Source organism: Mauremys reevesii, linkage group 6, assembly GCF_016161935.1.
Source record: "Mauremys reevesii isolate NIE-2019 linkage group 6, ASM1616193v1, whole genome shotgun sequence".
Taxonomy (NCBI): domain Eukaryota; kingdom Metazoa; phylum Chordata; order Testudines; family Geoemydidae; genus Mauremys; species Mauremys reevesii.
Genome location: NC_052628.1, coordinates 24953138 through 24972189, shown reverse-complemented (window position 1 = coordinate 24972189; position 19052 = coordinate 24953138). Strand labels below are relative to the sequence as shown.

At 45.0% G+C, this 19052-nt stretch overlaps 1 long non-coding RNA gene across 1 annotated transcript; it reads left to right on the top strand.

The window, feature by feature from the left end:
* The first annotated feature begins 2070 nt into the window (after window positions 1-2070).
* LOC120407683 lies at window positions 2071-10141 on the top strand. Its single transcript, XR_005600185.1, has 3 exons — window positions 2071-2371; window positions 8261-8421; window positions 9104-10141. It is a non-coding gene; the product is annotated as an uncharacterized LOC120407683 (long non-coding RNA).
* Window positions 10142-19052: the final 8911 nt, after the last annotated feature.

Below are 19052 nucleotides of genomic sequence, written 5' to 3'. Positions count from 1 at the left end.
GCTTTTTGGAGCAGCTAGTCCTGGACCCACAAGAGGAGAGGCAATTTTTGATTTAGTCCTAAGTGCAGCCCAGGGTCTGGTCCAAAAGGTGAATATAGCTGGACCACTTGGTAATAGTGACCATAACATATTTAAATTTAACATCCCTGTGGCAGGGAAAACACCACAGCAGCCCAGCACTGTAGCATTTAATTTCAGAAAGGAGGACTACATAAAAATGAGGAAGTTAGTTAAACAGAAATTAAAGGTTACAGTGCCAAAAGTGAAATCCCTGCAAGTTGCATGGAAACTTTTTCAAGACACCATAATAGAGGCTCAGTTTAAATGTATAGCCCAAATTAAAAAACAGAGAACCAAAAAAATGCCATTATGGCTAAACAACAAAGACTCAACAAGTAATAGCAATTTTTTTTTAAAGTACATCAGCAGCAGTAAATCTGCTAAACAGCCATTGGGGCCACTGGACGATCGAGATGCTAAAGGAGCACTCAAGGATGATAAGGCCATTGTGGAGAAACTAAATGAATTCTTTGCATCGGTGTTCACAGCTGAGGATGTAAGGGACATTCCCAAACCGGAGCCATTCTTTTTTAGGTGACAAATCTGAGGAACTGTCGCAGACTGAGGTGACATTAGAGGAGGTTTTTGAACAACTTGATAAACTAAACAGTAATAAGTTACCAGGACCAGATGGTATTCACCCAAGAGTTCTGAAGGAACTCAAATGTGAAACTGCAGAACTACTAACTGTAGTTTGTAATCTATAATTTAAATCAGCTTCTGTACCAAATGACTGGAGGATAGCTAATGTGATGCTAATTTTTTAAAAAAGGCTCCAGAGTTGATCATAGCAATTACAGGCCAGTAAGCCTGACTTCATTACTGGGAAAACTGTTTGAAAACTATAGTAAAGAACAAAATTGTCACAGACAATTCCCCATAATAATTTGTCGGGGAAGAGTCAATATGGTTTATGTAAAGGGAAATCATGCCTCACCAATCTACTAGAATTCTTTGAGAGGGTCAACATGCATGTGGACAGGGAGGATCCAGTGGATATAGTGTACTTAGATTTTCAGAAAGCCTTTGACAAGGTCCCTCACCAAAGGCTGTTAAGTACTGTCATGGAATAAGAAGGAAGGTCCTCTCATGGATTGGTAACTGGTTAAAAGATAGGAAACAAAAGGTAGGAGTAAATGATCATTTTTCAGAATAGAGAGAGGTAAATAGTGGTGTCCCCCAGGGCTCTGTACAGGGACCAGTCCTATTCAACAGACTCATAAATGATCTGGAAAAAGGGGTAAACAGTGAGGTGGCAAAATTTGCAGATGATACAAAACTACTCAAGATAGTTAAGTCTCAAACTGCGAAGAGCTACAAAAGGATCTCATGAAGCTGGGTGACTAGGCAACAAATTGCAGATGAAATTCAATGCTGATAAATGCAAATTAATGCACTTTGGAAAACATAATCCCAACTATACATATAAAATGATGGGGTCTAAATTAGCTGTTACCACTCAAAAAAGAAATCTTGGAGTCATTGTGGATAAAAAAGTTCTCCGAAAACATCCACTCAGTGTGCAGTGGCAGTCCAAAAAAAGTGTACAGAAAAGACAGTTACCTTTTTCGTAACTGGTGTTCTTCGAGATGTGTTGCACATGTCCATTCCATTGTAGGTGTACGTGCTCGCCACATGCACCAGTACCAAAAGTTTTTCCCTCATCAGTATCCATAGAGGACTGGCTATGGCACCTTCTGATATGGCGTGTGTATGCAGCAGTATAAGGAGCGCTGGCACCTCCCACCCTCCATTCCTTCTTGCCAGAAACTCCAGAGGGGAAGGAGGATGGGTCATGGAATGAACATAAGCAACACATCTCGAAGAACACCTATTATGAAAAAGGTAACTGTCTTTTGTTCTTCGAGTGCTTGCTCATGTCCATTCCATTGTAAGGGACTCCAAAGCATTACCACTGGAGGCGGGTAGAAGTTCATGGACGTGTCGATTGCAAGACAGCTCTGCCAAATCCTGCATCATCTCTGGCTTTCTGGGTGATGGCATAATGCATCATTATTGTGTGCACTGAAGACCAAGTGGTTGCCCTGCAGATGTCCTGGATGGGGACTTGCGCTAGGAAGGCTGCTGAGGACGCTTGAGCTCTGGTTGAGTAGGCCTTCAATATAGGTGGTGGTTCGGCCCAGGGTAACTCATAACAGAACCGGATACAGGAGGTGATCCAGTTTGAGAACTTCTGGGAGGATACCGGGAGGCCTTTCATCCTGTCCACTCTCGTGATGAAGAATTGGGTTGACCTGCAGAAGGGCTTGGTGCGCTCCAAGTAGAACACTGGGTGCCTTGGTCATTAAAGGTGTGCAGCTGCTTCTCCTCCATGATGGAGTGCGATTTTGGACAGAAAACTGGGAGAAAGATATCCTGGTTAATGTACAAATGGGACACCACCTTAGACAGGAATGTGGGGTGTGGTCACAGCTGGATCTTGTCCTTGTAGAAAAGTGTGTAAGGGGGCTCCAAAATAAGGGCTTTATGTTTGGATTCCAGCCTCGCCGAGGTAATGACTACAAGGAAAGCAACTTTCCATGACAAACGTGGAATGGGACAAGAGGCCAAGTGTTCAAAGGGAGGCCCCGGGAGCCTTGAGAAGACAAAGTTAAGGTCCCACTGTGGAACTGGGTTCCGGACCAGTGGGAAGAGTTGCTGCAGGCCTTTTAGGAACCACATGGACATGTTGTGTGAGAACACGGATTTGCTTTGAACATGCTGGTGGAAGGCTGATATGGCTACCAAGCGCACCTTGATGGAGGAAAGTGTGAGGCCTTGATGCTTAAGGTGCAGCAGATAATCTAGGATAGACTGCCACGCGCCTCTGCCCAGCAGGAAAATCGCTCCCACTTTGCCAGGTAAGTTGCTCTGGTGGAGGGCTTTCTGCTTTCCAAGAGGACTTGCTGTCCCTGACTGGAACAGGCCCTCTCCTCTGGGTTCAGCCACGCAGCAACCAAGCCGTGAGGTGAAGGGATTGAAGGTTCAGGTGCAGGAGCCGCCCATGGTCTTGCAAGAGGAGATCCAGGCGGTTGGGCAGTGGCTATGGGGGAGCTAAGGCGAGATCCATGAGCATGCCAAACCAATGCTGATGAAGCCATGCCAGAGCGATCATGATGATCTGCGCTTTGTCTGTTTTGATTTTTGCCAGGACCCTGCTGACCAGCAGAATCGGTGGGAATGCGTACATCACATCCCCTTCCCAAAATACAAGGAAGGCTTCAGAGAGGGGAGTCCCTGCCTAAGCCATGGAGAGAGCAGAATTACTGGCATGTCCTGTTCTGTCTGCTGGCGAACAGGCCCACTCGGGGAGTTCTCCACCTTTAGAAGAGCACCTGGACAACCTCTGGATGGAGGGACCACTCATGGGGAAAGAAGAAGGACCTGCTGAGATGATCCACCAGCGCATTCCAGATGCTGGGAAGGTGAGACACTTTGAGGCGGATGTCGTGCTGTGCGCAAAAGTCCCACAAATGGAGTGCTTCCTGACAGAGAGCTGACAATTGGGCTCCCCCTTGCCTGTTGATGTAGAACACTGAGGCCGTATTGTCCACGGGTATGCATACCACTCAACCCGAAAGATGTGGCAGGAATACCCTGCATGCTAGGTGAACTGCCCTGAGTTCCTTGATGTTTATGTACAGCGTCAATTCCTCTGGGGACCACATTCCTTGAGTCCACAGCATACTGAGGTACGCTCCTTAGCCAAGGATATCCAATATCAGAGATACTGAGGATTGAGGGCTCTCAAACGGAACTCCTTCCATGACCAACCTCAAGTAGGTCCACCACTGCAGGGAGGCCAGTACATTCGGTGGGATCATGATGACCTTGTCGAGATGATCTCCGGATGGGGCGTAGACCATTGACAGCCACCACTGGAGGAGTTGAACCCTGAGCCTTGCATGGCAGATGACATAAGCACATGCCGCCTGAGGCAGACGCAGGCCATGGTGAAGGGATATGTGGAGACACTGGCAATGAGAGAGCTGCCATTGTCTTGAACCTGTCCTGTGGCAGAAATGCTCTGGTGTGAGTAGAGTTGAGGACAGCCCTATTCTCTGAACTGGAAGTAATATTGACTTTTCCTCGTTTATTAGCACGGCACGTGACTTGCAGTACTGAGACATTGTGCTGGACCTGAGACCTGGAGCAGCCCTTAATGAGTCAGTCGTTGAGGTATGGCTAAATCTGGATACCCCGACGCCTCAGGTAAGCAGCCACCACCGCCATGCATTTGGTGAACACCCTTGGGGCTGTGGCAAGGCTGAATGGGAGCACCGTAACTGATAGTGAGCGGCACCCACCATGAACCACAGGAACCATCTGTGCCTTTGGAATATTGATACGTGAAAGTAAGCCACAAGGATTTTGTGATCTTTGCCACCCCCTCGTGCCAGGACAACGCCACCATGGCTGGGGCCCACCAAGCTGAGGACATCAAATAGGAAGTCTGAGGGTTCCTTTAGCTCCTCAGCATGAAGCCCCAAGTTCGAGGCAATCTTCTTAGCAGCTCCTGATTGGCCTTAGAATCATTCTGCGGGACTGGATGAGGGGGCCCTGTAATCACGTCGTTGGGTGAGGAAGAGGAGGAAGCAGGCACTGGAGGATCTGCCACCTCTGATGACTGCTCCGCTGGTCCCTTGATGGGGCCTGGGTGAATTTGAGGGGTCTTTTCCCCGGTCACCTCTGTGTCAGAGGGCGTGTGGGAGACCATGGCTGACGGTTTATCTGAAGCCCCCGAGGCTGACCTGAGCCTTCGCGAGGGTTGCGGAAACCCCCAGGGATTCCAAGGGTACCAGAGGGCAGGCCACTGGCCCTAGGGCCACGACATGACAGGCAGTGCCATTGGTAGAGTGGGTATCCCTGACATGGAACCTTGGCCCGCTGGTAGGGATTCCTGTTTGGTACCTGAGTCCGAGGTGGAGGGATCACAACTGGGAGGCCAGGATGGTGCCGACTGTCCATCCCAATCGCAATGGTGCTGATCCCAATGCTGCACCGGGGATCTGTCAGAGTGTGATGACTCCCCGCATTGAGATCCTGGAGACCGATGGCACTCAGTGGATCGGCAACAGTGGCACGGCAATCTACTCCTCATGCTTCTTGAGTAGTGTCGGTCTGTCGGGCGAGAGCAGGAGTGGGTCAGCCTGCTGAGATGGGGAATGTCAGCCCAGCCATGGCGACCCGTAACGGCGCTCTGGTAGCGAGGCTCTCGGGACCATCAGCTTGGGTCCCCGGAGCGGTGCTGAACACTAGGGGAGTAGCTAAGTCGGTCCCGGTATCGGGGCTGCAGGGACGGATGCACCTGCATGGGCCTGCGCCAAGTTACCGGTGATTGGTGTCTTGAGCCCGAGTGGTGCCCTGAATCTGGAGACCTATGGGGACTCCCTTCGGCTGCCCTCCCTGTGTCCGAGGCCTGCTGGCTCTGTGCGGGCAAGCACTGGTGGGACACTCCCTGTGGTGGGGAGCAGTGCTGCACCGATAGGGACTGCTGAAAGGATCTCAGAGCAGGTTTACCCCTGGAATGGGGCACCGCCATGGGTGGCACCAGTAGTGCTAGGATGTCCTGTGCCGCCTGCAGGGCCTCAGATGTCGACGGCATGTGGCATCTCAGGGTGGACTAACCCACTCGACCTGAGCCAAGGCCCAACTCCTGCTCAGAGGTGAGGAGCTGCCCTTCTCGGTTCTTTGCTCTCCTCCAACCCTTTCCTTCCCTTTACAGGATATAGGAAGTCATCCCCTCTGGGCCTTTCTGTGGTGTCCTCTAGAGTGCTGTGCTCATGCGGTGGTATATCAGGTGCTACCGGCCCTACGCCCTCTCAGTTCCTTCTTGCCGCCAACTCCGAAAGAGGGGCAGGAGGGCGGGTAATGGAATGGACATGAGCAACAGATCTCAAAGAACAGTTACGAAAAGGTAGGCAACTATTTTTTCTTCAAGGGCTTGTTCATGTTGATTCCATTTGAGGTGACTCAATCAGTATCCTCAGAGGTGGGCTCAGAGTTTACAGCCTTGCAGCTTGCAGTACAGTTCTGCCAAAGGCCAAGTCATCTCAAGCTTGCTGGGTAAGCGCATAATACGATGCGAATGTGTGGACAGATGACCAGCTAGTAGGTCAACAAATTTCTTGGATTGGCACCTGCGCTAGGAAGGCTGCTGCTGCTGCCAGCAATCTAGTCGAGTGAGTTGTCACGATAGCCGACGGAGGCACCTTTACCAACTCAGCAGTAGCGGATGCAGGCTGTGATCCAAGATGAAATTATCTGGGAATATATCAGCCAATCCTTCATCCTGTCTGCGACAGCAACGAACAACTGTGTTGACATATGGAATGGCTTTGTTCTATCAATATAGAAGGCCAGCACCTGTCTGAAATCCAGGGTATGTAGCCTGCATTCCTTGTCTGTGGTATGAGGCTTTGGATAGAAGACTGGTAAGTATATGTCTTGACCAGTGTGAATCTGGGAGACAATGTTGGGCAGAAAAGCCGGATACAGATGCAGCTGGACCTTGTCCTTATAGAAGATCGTATAAGGCAGCTCTGATGTGAGCAACCCGATCTCAGACACCCTGCAGAGCGAACTTATAGTGACCAAGAATGAAACCTTCCAGGAGAGAAGCAGGAGGGAGCAAGAAGCCAAGGGTTCGAAGGGGGAACCCCTGAGCCTTGACAGTACAAGATTCAGGTCCCAAGGGAGAACTGGGTCCCGGACATGCAGGTAGAGGCGCTCCAGATCTTTCAATAACCGCACCATTGTGGGATGGGCGAAAACTGTCCTGCCTTGAAATGGAGTGTGGAATGCCAAAATGGCCACTAGGTGTACCCTTACCGAAGAAAGCAATAGGCCGTAGAGATTAAGGTGCAGCAAATAGTCCAGGATAATCTGCAGCGGGGCCTCCTCAGCGCGACTGTACCAATCTGAGGCCCAACATGTGAACTTCTTCCACTTTGCCACGTAGGTAGCCCTGGTGGAGGGTTTCCTGCTGCCCAGCAGGATCTGTTGGACAACAGCGGAGCACACCTGCTCATCCATACTTAGCCACACAGTAGCCAGGTTGTCAGGTGCAGCGTCACCAGGTTCAGATGCAGTAGATTGCCAGGGTTCTGGGACAGCAGATCTGGCTGAAGAGGCAGCAGCTGCAGTGGGGCAGCTGCCGAAAGACTCAGCAGTATGTTGAACCAATGCTGATGAGGCCATGCTGGGGCTATAAGAATAACAGTTGTTTTGTCTTGCTTCACCTTTAGCAGGACTTTCTGAAACAACGGTACTGGTGGGAAGGCATACATCAGCACTCTCGACCACGGAAACAGGCATCTGACAGGGAGCCCTAGTCTGTTCTCTGCAGGGCAGGGACAATGTGGCACTTCTTTTTCTGCCTGGACACAAACAGGTCCAACTGGAGAGTGCTCTACTCGCAGAAGAGTAGGCTGACCACCTTCAGATGGAGTGACCATTCGTGGTGAGATGAGAAGGTCCTGCTGAAGTGATCTGCTAGGACGTTCTTGGCTCCAGGCAGGTGGCTGGCTACCAGATGAATGGCATGCTGCGCACAGAAGTCCCAGAGGCTGAGCGCCTCCCGACAAAGGACCGAAGACCTGGCGCTTCCCTGCCTGTTGATAGAATACATTGCAGCGGTATTGTTCGACAGGACCTGCACCATCTTGCCTTTCAGGTGGAAAGAAAGCCTGGCAGGCCAGGCGAACCGCTCTGAGCTCCCTGACATTGATATGAAGGGCTAGATGGTTTTGTAGCCAGCAGCCCTGGGTGTTGAGCTCCCCAGCTCAGATCTGATGTGTCTGAGACCAATGGAGATGAGGTCATGAAGGGAAATCCTTGCAGCACCGACTTGGGAGCCAGCCACCAGTCCAGGGACAATAGGACATGGCTCAGCACCGTGACCACTCGGTCCCAAGGCATACCTGCTGGGGATATAGACTGAGGCCAGCCATGCCTACAGAGGCTTCAGATGAAGTAGGGTATAGCTGACCAGGTATGTGCATGCAACCACGTGACCTATCAGTCGCAAGCACATGTGGGTCGTGGTGCAGGGGTGGCTCATGTGGGAGATCAGGTCCAACATGGCCTGAAAACGCGCTTCTGGAAGGAAGGCTCTGGCCTGCATGGAGTAGAGAATTGCTGAGATAAACTCTATGCATTGGACTGACGTGAACATGGACTTTTCTGTGTTTATTAATAGGCCCAGTTTGCTGCAGGTGGAATGCACCAGATCGAGGCTCCTTTGCACCTGCTCTGGAGACCTGCCCTTGATGAGAGAGTCATTGAGATACTGGAAGATCTGGACTCCTTGATGAGACAGTCATTGAGATACGGGAAGATCTGGACTCCTTGACGTCTCAGGTAAGCTGCTATCACTGCCACGCATTTCGTGAACACCCTGGGGGCTGAGGACAGGCCAAAGGGTAGTGCCGTGAACTGGAAGTGGTGCCTGACCACTATGAAATGCAGGAAATGCCTGTATCCCAGGAATATGGAGACATGAGAGTAAGAGTCCTTTAAGTACAGAGCGGCGTACCAGTCCCCTGGATCCTGGAAGGGACGATGGAGGCCAGGGAGACCATATGGAACTTTAACTTTTTGAGAGACTCGTTGAGGCCACACAGGATGGATCTTAGGCCTCCTTTGGCCTTGAGATTAGGAAGTAGCAGGAGTAGAATCCTCTTCCTTCCATGCACCGAGGAACCTCCTCCGCAGCTCCCAAGCCCAGGAGCTTCTTGACCTCCTGAAGGAGGAGTTGCTTGTGAGAAGGATCCCTGAAGAGGGACGGGAAAATGGGGATGGGAGGGAGGGGTGGCCAAAAATTGCAGGGGATAGCCCCGAGCTACTATGTCCAGGACCGGTGGTCCAACATAACCCATGACCAGGCCGAGCGGTAGGTTGAGGACAAGGCAAGCAGGATCCCGGTGGCTGACTGGAGCACCGCTCTTCTGGCCCCCCAGATGTTTGGTGGGCCCAGGCCGGGCGGGCAAGCGGGAGGAAGAAGGGTGCCAGTGACTAAACTTGCATCCCTTTCTCCTTGTAGATCCTTGATGGGGCTGCCATGGTCTTGGCAGCAGTCGGAAGGGCCTTCTGGCTGATTGCGACATGTGCATGCCCAACGAGTGAAGAGTAGCCCTAGTGTCCTTCAAGCCATGCAGCCTGGCATCCATTTGTGTGAAGAAAAGACAGACTCCATCAAAAGGGAGGTCCTGAATCGAGGTCTGCATCTCCTGGGAGAAGCCTGGCATTTGAAGTCAGGAGCTGTGTTGCATGGCCACTGCTGAGGTGATCTTCTAGCTGCTGAGTCCGCCACGTCCCATGCCATCTTGCAGGGAGCATCTGGCCGCCATAATACCCTCCTCTACACCAGGATGCCGAACTCTTGGGTCAGACCCTGAAGGAGGGATTCCTGGAACTTTTTGAGACCATCCCAGAGATTGAAACTATCTGCCAAACATGGCCTGATGGTTTGCCACCCGGAGAATTGCAGGCTGGCGGTTGAATAAACTTTTCTCCCAAATAAATTGAGCCTCTTGGCCTCTGTTTCTAGGAGTCAAGGAGGTGTGACCCTGTTTGTCCTCGTTGGCCGCAGACACAAACAGCTAGCCCGGGGGTGGGTGAGTATAAAGGTATTTAAAATCTTTGGCTGGAACGAAATACTTTTTCTTGGCCCATTTCGAGGTGGAAGGAATAGAGGAGGGGGCCTGCCACAGGACCTTGGCTACCTTGACAACCCCTTCATGCATGCGCAGGGAGACATGAGTGGGCATAGAGGCAGAGAGGATATTGTAGAGACTGTCCTCCTGCTCTGCCATCTCCTGCATCTCAAGTCCCAAGTTCTCAGCCACGCACCAGAGAAAGGCTTGATGCTTCCTGAAGTCATCCTAGGGGCTAGCTCTCAAAGCTAACTCCCGTGACTGCCTCATCCGGGGATGATAAGGAAGATTGGACCACTGGGGGAAATTTAGCCAGATCTGTTTAGCAGATCTGGCATGTAAATACCTTGCAGTGCCGGCTACAAAAGTGCCATGCAAATGTCTGTTCTCAGGTGACACTGTAAATAAGAAGCAGGCAGCATTATCTCCCATATATGTAAACAAACTGGTTTCCCTTAGCCATTGTCTGAACAAGAAGTAGGATTGAGTGGACTTGTAGGCTCTAAAGTTTTACATTGTTGTTTTTTTGAGGGCAGTTATGTAACAAAAAAAATCTACGTTTGTAAATTGCACTTTCATGATAAAGCACTATGGTACTTGTATGAGATGAATTGAAAAATACTATTTCCTTATTTTTACAGTGCAAATATTTGTAATAAAAATAATATAAAGTGAGTACTGTACACTTTATATTGTGTTGTAACTGAAATCAATATATTTGAAAATGTAGAAAAACATCCAAAATATTTAATAAATTTCAGTTGGTATTCTATTGTTTAACAGCACGATTAAAACTGCGATTAATTTTTTTTAATCGGGATTAATTTTTTTGAGTTAATCATGTGAGTTAACTAATTGACAGCCCAAGTTGCCTCATCTATTGATTGTTCATTAATTATGTTGATCCCTGAAGAATTCCCAACTAACACTCTGAGGTTTGGTAGGTTCTTGTCCCAAGATCAGGCCCAATATTATTGGAATGGTTGTTCAGTTGGGAAACCCAAGATCTATGGCTGCAACACTCACACTTGGGAAAAAACTTCTGTATTTGTAATAGTTTAATTAACATACTTAGCAAAGTTACAAACACTCCAACCTGGCAAGGTAAACAGAGATACTCAGATTCACCATCACCAGTGGTCACCATCCTCGCATATCCCTGGGCACACAGACCAGGATACAACTTTTATAATATGTTATGCTGATGTCACCATGCCTAGTGCATATTCAGTAGGGGTTTCATCCTCTTTTCCTTATTTGTATTTGCTCACCCTAGTAATCTTGGGTTTCCCTTCTCCCCTCAAGCTTATGAGCACAGAAATCAATTAGTTACCATGATATTCTTGTAGTCAGATATCTACTGATGTCCCTAACTTTAAAATATGCAAAGCTGGTAGAAACTAGCATGTTGTGGTTGCATGTCAGCAATTTAGTCATTACAGTATTCTGTCTTGTGATAACTTATGATCTAGGGTTACTTCTGGTTAACTGGTTATGCTAAGGATTTTTGAGCCTTAGGCCTTGTTTAGCGAAGCTTATCGTCTTGCAGGCCATGTAGGCTCATTATATTACTGCATTAACTTATACCTATGCCTTAACCTAGCAAATACTTATACCTACAGGCTACATGTGGTTTCTGGAAATGTTTTCACAGTAACCCATTGAACAGGTGCAAAAATGTCCCTTTTTTGCAGCAAATAGCACCAATAGTCAATGTCCAACAAACTCTAAATGGAAGCAACGATGCACCCAGTTAGGGAAAGGAATAACAGGTCTATAACAATATAGATGAACAACTAAGTTACCCATGAGACTAGTATACACTTTTAGCAGAGGATTAGCGAGTCCTCCAGGTGACAATACAAATCTCTTCTTAAAGGCTACGTCCTTTCCTTCCAGAAGGCATCCTAATCAGACCCCTTGCCAGACACATGCCTCAAGGCTCGCTGAACAAATTCATCCAGAAATCAGTGCTTTGAGAGCTGCTTTGCCATTTCATGCTATTTTAAACAAAGAGGCACTCATATGATCTGAGTGTTTTTTGTCCTTTCCAGGAAGAAGTAAAAGCTCTGGCTATGCTAAGGGAGCGCAAGATTCTACCCATCTCATGCTCCAGGCTGGAGCTGATCGAGAGAGACCTCATGATTGATGTAATGTCTGGAATTTTTTCAGTGGAACAAAATCAGTCACTTCTAAGAACCACATGTTAGAGTGAAAGATAAATGGGAATTAAAAAAAAAAAGATGCAATTTCTTCCCATCTAGCTGAGGTTAGCTGCAAACAAAAATGTCACAATTGATCAAAAGAGTTTAACAGGATAGTGCCCATAAAATCAAAAAGATAGTGGCAGAGACTTTTAATCACCAGATTCCAAGTTGGGTGATTTCACAGAACTTGTGCTGCAATGGCTTGACTTTCTTAGAAAACATCTTACTAAATGGAACAGTCAATAAGTTCTTAGCAGCAGGCGCTTGTATCTCTAAAAAAATACCAGGACAGATTTTTCTCTTTAGGCCACCTTGGAGAAAATAAAAATCAAATATTTAAACACCCAAAGTGGGAAATGCCCTTATTAGCAATACCTCCAGACAGTGTCATTCTGGTCAGTGACTTCTTATCTCTGAAGCTTGAGAAGGCTTTAGACAACTGAGTCTGATAGACCATGGCACTTCAAGTTCAACCTCTCATGAAGCTGTGCCAGTGAGGACAGACTGCTGAGATTGCCATGGCAACTCAGTCCCTGATGTAACAGCTAAGGAAGATGTGGCTATGAGAATCAATTTTACATTCTGTCTGTACTTTTCTCAGTACTGGAGGAAGGAGAGAGAAAAAGGAGGGTTCCTGTGGACCCTCTTCTTCCATCTGTTTCAAAGAACACTGAATGCATTTATCCCCAATGCTACTGGATTATTTCATCTATTGTAGAATAAAAATATTTTTAAATTGTTGTTCGATGTAAACAAGTATCATTGGGGCTTCCCATTCTTGACAATCTGGAGACATTCTCCAAGATGCAGATGGCATGGCTGAGTCAATCAATACTGATCAGTTTTCCTAGCCACATGGAGGGCTTTGAGAGAGGAACAGTGATGCCTTAATGAATACAACTATGCTCCTTGTCTCCCCCTGCCCATTGAGCAGGAAGTAAGTTGCTAGCCTGTATAGTTATCCAAATGGATTAGGACTGGTCTCTGTAAAATCTGAGTCTTGAAACACAGAAGTGTCAGCTGAGCTTCTTTCCTTTCCAGTCTGTTCATATGAAGATGTTTGTTTCTTTGAACGCTTTATCCTGCACAGACTTCTAGTTTATTTTGGATCCCCACATGACCTGTAATTACAATAGCGGAACGCCTGATAAGATGAGTATACCAAAGATTTTCTGACACACTCTAGAATGAAGTTTCTTCTTCAGACCGTGAAGTGTTTTGGTTCCATTGTGAGAGCAGAGGGAATCTGTTGTGTCTAAATCAAAGCAAGAGCCATTAAACCAGGGTCTGTAATATGAGGCCAAGATTACATGCATTTCACCTTGACACATGGGCCTTCTGAGTGTTTAAGCGAGCTTGCAAATGAACTAGAATCTGTTTATGTTTAATATTTTTATTACAATAGTACCCAGAGGGTCCAATCAGGATCAGGGACCAATTGTGCAAGGATCTATGTAAATATATATGAAGATATGGTTCCTACCCCAAAAGACACTCATGAAGATTTATGATAAAACCCAATGATAAAGGAGGAAACACACTTTTAGAACTACAGCCTGGTTCTTTGTATTTTTATGATCCAACTGGCCAAAATAATGGCAGAATTTGAACCACTTATGAGCGAAGAGCTGCCAGGAATACAATCAGAGTATGTGAGAAAATTCATAGGGCTATGGTGAGTGTGCAAGGCACTGAAGAGACTGTTTGCAATTCTCATTTATAATGAGATGCTTTAATAGGTAGTGAAACTGTGTGTCTTGCAGATCAATGCCTGCTATAAATCCACCTGTCCTGTTGTTCAGTGGTTACTGCAGACAAGAGATTCCATCTTTTATTTTTTGTACTCCCAAATGCAGTTTAGCTATTTGAATCCTAAATCCTATTGAAAACTTGAGCACCAGGTACAACAGAGAAAAAAGGCTTTCCTTTACCTGCATTGAAAGGGCTGGAAGAATAGCACAAATATCTTGGCAGCACTGGATATGCTTGTGTATGTTTTTTTGGGGGGTGGGGAGGGAGTAAAAAGAATGATGTGAAAAAATGTACTGAGCACAATGGAAGTGAGACATTCCTTAGAGTGACTGATTGAAAACACAGAAAGAACATTTGTCTGATGTTATGCTTTCCCTGATTGAAGGGAATGCATGATGTAGCCTTCCTTAGGAATGAATGGAAGGGAAACTGCAAAAAATTAAAATGTAGATTGAGGATCTTCTCTTGAACTTTTAGTCTTTTATACTCAGCAATATATTCTGAAGAAGCTTTTTGCGTTTTGATCAGAATCAGACTGAGCTTGGGAATCAGGATGGTCTTTGCTGGAGGAGAGAGAAGTCAGAAACTTTAAAGTGCTTTATCTAGACTGACACCAAAAAGTCCGATGAACATAGAAACAAATGTTTGCATATTGTGAAACTCAGTGAACCCACAGGCAAAGCCAGAAAGTTCTGCAAGCCACTACTCCACTGGCTAGAGATTTAGCAAGAATTTTGAAAGTTCTCCAAAGTTGCACCAGCAGTGGCTAAAATTTGTTTTAAAATATTGTTCTGAATTTTCTTACAGGAGAACAAAACCTCTTCAGCCAAATATTAAGAGCTGTGGGGACAAAAATGCATTTAGAACTGTCCACAAATCCATAGTCCTCTCTCCAGTGCTACTTCAGTTTTCCTGTTTGACACGTACGATAAAAGATGCCTTTTCAAAGAGAACATAGGATCTCTTAGATCACCCTCCAATGTATGCATTTATTTTTAATTAGCAGTCTTCAGGTATCCTTTTTCTCCTTGTGGAGCCAATATAAAATTTAATACCTCTGGGCAGAGAAGATTCTTCTTCCAATACCATTAATCCTTTCCCACTAGAGTGGAAATTGCCAGTCAGGTGAAAATTCTCTCTTTAAAAAGGTACAATATTCTAGTGTCTTAATCAGAGGAGCAGTACTCAAGGTGCTCATGTATTCTGAATTAAGAATCCACACCCTTCAAGAGCCAGGATGACCATTTTTTTCTTCCTCAGAATGCTTGACATTACTGATATCCTTTTTGGCCTCTGACAAGAGGAAGAAATGTTCAGGCCCCTTAGCATGACAGCAGAGCCCTTTGGTAGGTGACTGAGAGCACTTTCCCCTCCTACAATGCTTAGAAACCTCTGCCATTAAGGGGGCAGCAGCAGAAAATGGCTTTGATGGCTTTCATTTTCTAAAGGCTGGGCTGAGATAGTCCACCAACTCTGTATCCAAGAAGTTTAAAGCAGGGACATTGACTGCTGAGAGAGGACAGTTGTTCTTCACACAGTCAACCTGTGGAACTCCTTGCCTGAGGAGGTTGTGAAGGCTAGGACTATAACAGGGTTTAAAAGAGAACTAGATAAATTCATGGAGGTTAAGTCCATTAATGGCTATTAGCCAGGATGGGTAAGGAGTGGTGTCCCTAGCCTCTGTTTGTCAGAGGGTGAAGATGGATGGCAGGAGAGAGATCACGTGATCATTGCCTATTAGGTTCACTCCCTCTGGGGCACCTTGCATTGGCACTGTTGGCAGACAGGATGCTGGGCTGGATGGACCCTTGGTCTGACCCAGTATGGCCATTCTTATGTTCTTGACAGCAGAGGCAATACTTTGAGACCTCCTTGATAGCAGCGGAGCAAGCAGTATCCAAAGAAGGCCCACCTTGAAGTTAGAGAGCATGTCTTTTTGTGAGAAGAGATATTACTCATCATACTGTCTGCAGCTGGCTGGATGTGATCCCTCACATCTCACGCACGCTTTGCTCTCTCTATATGACAGGAGTTGAAAGTGGCCATCTTTTTCAGGTGTCTTCTGAAGAGAGCTGCAGTTAGCTCCTCACTAAGGCAGAACAAAAACTAACACCAGCAACCATCATCTTTTTTGTGGGAGAAAACATCTGTCTGCCTGTCAACCAACCACCTATGAACAGAGTAGAAACTATTAGTATGAATTATGGAAGAGATTTGCAACAGGAAGAAAAAAAATATCAAACATTATTAAAAAAGGAAAGAAAATACATATGGCAAACAGTGGAGAAAGGTAGGAAATTAAATATAGAATTGAAAGATTAAAGGAAAAAAGAAATGAAAAAAATGGCCAAGCAGACTGGAATTTTTAAAAAGACCAAAGTGACTTAGTAGCACAAATCCCATTGATTTTCATTCTCCTATGTCACTTACACGTTTTTGAAAATCCTTAGATGCCTGAAGTTTGGCTCTTAAGTCCATATTTAGGGCCCTAATTAACTTTATTTTCAAAATTCTTGAATCAATGACAGTTACTGGAGGCTCAGCAATTTTGAAAATCAAGTCACTCATTAGGCCCCTAAATGGATTTAGGCCCTTAACTTTACACCCATTTTTGAAAATCATGGCCAATCATTTTTTTAAAAAGGTATTGAAAACTTTGACTGGAGCAACAAAAGAACTGAAGAAAAAGGTAAATGAAGACATACAATAGAAGGAATAAAGTGGAAAGAGGGAAGAACAAAAGAAAGTCATAAGTAAAAGGTTATTTTGAAAAGCTATTTTACATTGTTTTATGTGAAAACCTTACTGTAGTCACATTTTACCTTTATCAAGGGAGGTAAGTAAAGTTGTACTTACCTGTAATTGGTTTTCTTCAGATAGATCTCATTTCTACACTTCAGAACAAGTCTGTGCTTTGGCCAGAGCTCTTGCTGTGTTATTTGAACAATGGCCTCATGAAGATGTCAGATTATCTAAATAGACACCCTAAGTTATGAAGGGCTGAGATCCACTTCTAAATACTAACAGAAACTAAAAGGAACAGAAGACAAGTGCCCATTTATGGGGAATATCCAGAAGGTAAGTAACAATTTAACGAAAGCTCATGCTAAAATAAATTTGTTAAGGTGCCACAAGTACTCCTGTTCTTTTTGCGGATACAGACTAACACGGCTGCTACACTGAAACCTGTCAATTTCTGCATACTCTCTCCTCCAAAATATACCCATGTCTTCTGAAGGCTAAAGAGAATGTTTTCAGATATTAGGCCAAACTAATTTTAAAAAAGCAGACTGTAAACCTCCTCTACCAGTCCAGGAATCATCCCTTGCTTTGGAATTAACCTTGAACAAACTGAACTCTAACCTACTATTTGCCCTAGCTCAGATAAGTGATGGGAACAAGCAGCATCCGCAGCTACCCTCAATTCCAACAGAATGCATATGCTTCTTGAAGCCATATAACATAACTTTAATATCAACAATTCATTTAGACAGACATTGTTTGGGATTAATCTAACATTTTTCCAATGTCTAAATATCACAAAAGCAAATGCAACTTGTAGAAATTCTTCCTCAAATCTAAGATTTATGGATTACTTACATCCAATATGGCTAAAATAAAAACAACCCTGGGGAAATTAACATAGGAACAAAACAGGAGATATAGAGTTTACTACCTTCAGATGCCTTTTTTTTCCCAAATAAGCTAATAAATGTCAAATATACTGGGTGTCCAGTACCTGTAATGTATAAAACCATATGACTGAAATCAAAAGGAAAGTTAAGTTCAGTAGATATTTATGGAGAGACTAAACCAACCTTTGTGAAAGAGAAACATTTTTGAAGTAGCCAAATATGTGCACCTATCCAAAAATACGGGACAGAAACTTGTGTACACCATGAGACACAATTTAAAGAATTAGGCCTTTTGAGCACATGGGTCTCCCATCCTCAACCAAAAAAGTAAAGATAGGGAAGTCTGTTTGTCTTCCTCACAGCTGAGATACTAGTAGCATTCAAGCTGTTAGCTGGAGAAAGTTAGGTAGATGAAATGCTGCAGATAACTAAATGAAGGCTGAAAACTGGGACTCAATTACAATTTTGCCCTTAGCTTATCTCAATTTCAAGTATGAGGGATCTTGGGGGGAAAGGGGAACAGCTTTCAAGGCAGCACAAAACTTTCAAATAAAGGATTTTTCTTCTTTCAGGCAGTGTAGGTGATTTTTTTGTTGATTGGTTGGTTCATAAATCCATGAAGTGCATGAAGATCAATGGATATGACTGTCTGAGTGCGTGCACACATTAGAAGAAAATAATTTAAGGCTCAGTTTCTTAGAAGGGTCCAAATTGAACTTCTTGAAACATTCATTTAAAAATAAAATATGAAAATGCTATGAATTTTTATATAACAATTTTTATATAACAATGACACTAATATTTAGTCTCCATGACAAAATGGAGAGTCACTATTTACAAGTGAATTTACCACTACAACACAGTGCTTTAAAGACTATAAACTGATAATTTCACAGAAGGTTAAGAAAACAGTTATATGAATTGGCTGTGGCCCTTCAATGAGCAGACGCAAACAGATTTAAGGCTTTTGTCTTGAGCCCTTGCTATTTCTAGCATATGACTCAGGTTGGTGCATGAACAAGGGCTCAGGGCTCTTTTTTGAACTCAACTCCTCTAAGGTATCTGGGGCTCAGGGCTAAGGCATAAAAGCTATCTCTGAAGTAGGGACAGATACATCCAGCAAAATGGAACATCAAAATCTGAATTTAAGCAGCACATCCTCATATTAGTGCTAGATGAATTATACCCACACACAAAGACCATTTTAATGCTACAATATGCTTCATATTTTGGCTTAACATCCAATACAATGCATGGATTCTGCATTAGTGCAGATAGCCTAACTTTGACATCAGATGCTCGATTGTGGGTCGGATGCTAGATTTTTAAACATCCCCAACTCCATAGAATAGTAACATGCTGAATAATGCCTACATTTGAAATGTATACATATTGGAGTGGTTAATGAGAGCAATTGGGATATTAAAATATATAAAATGGCATTGAAGAATCACTATAAAAATATCTCTCTCCCACTATGCAGTTTATAATTTTGTCAGAAAACCTACGGTGTTCTTGGAGAGCTGCAGTTAACTAGAAGACTCAAAAATGCTTATTTCTGTAATTTCAGTGGTAGAGTTGAAGATTTAAAAACAACCACCTCTCCCTTAAAATGGGGGAGTTTTCCCCTATCCAAATCTAATAATGAATGTGCAACGGGTCTAATTTGGATTTTTAAAAGTTTGGCAGTGCCCCTTTCTATTCAGGCTACTATAACAAATACTCATGTATAGAATATGTTA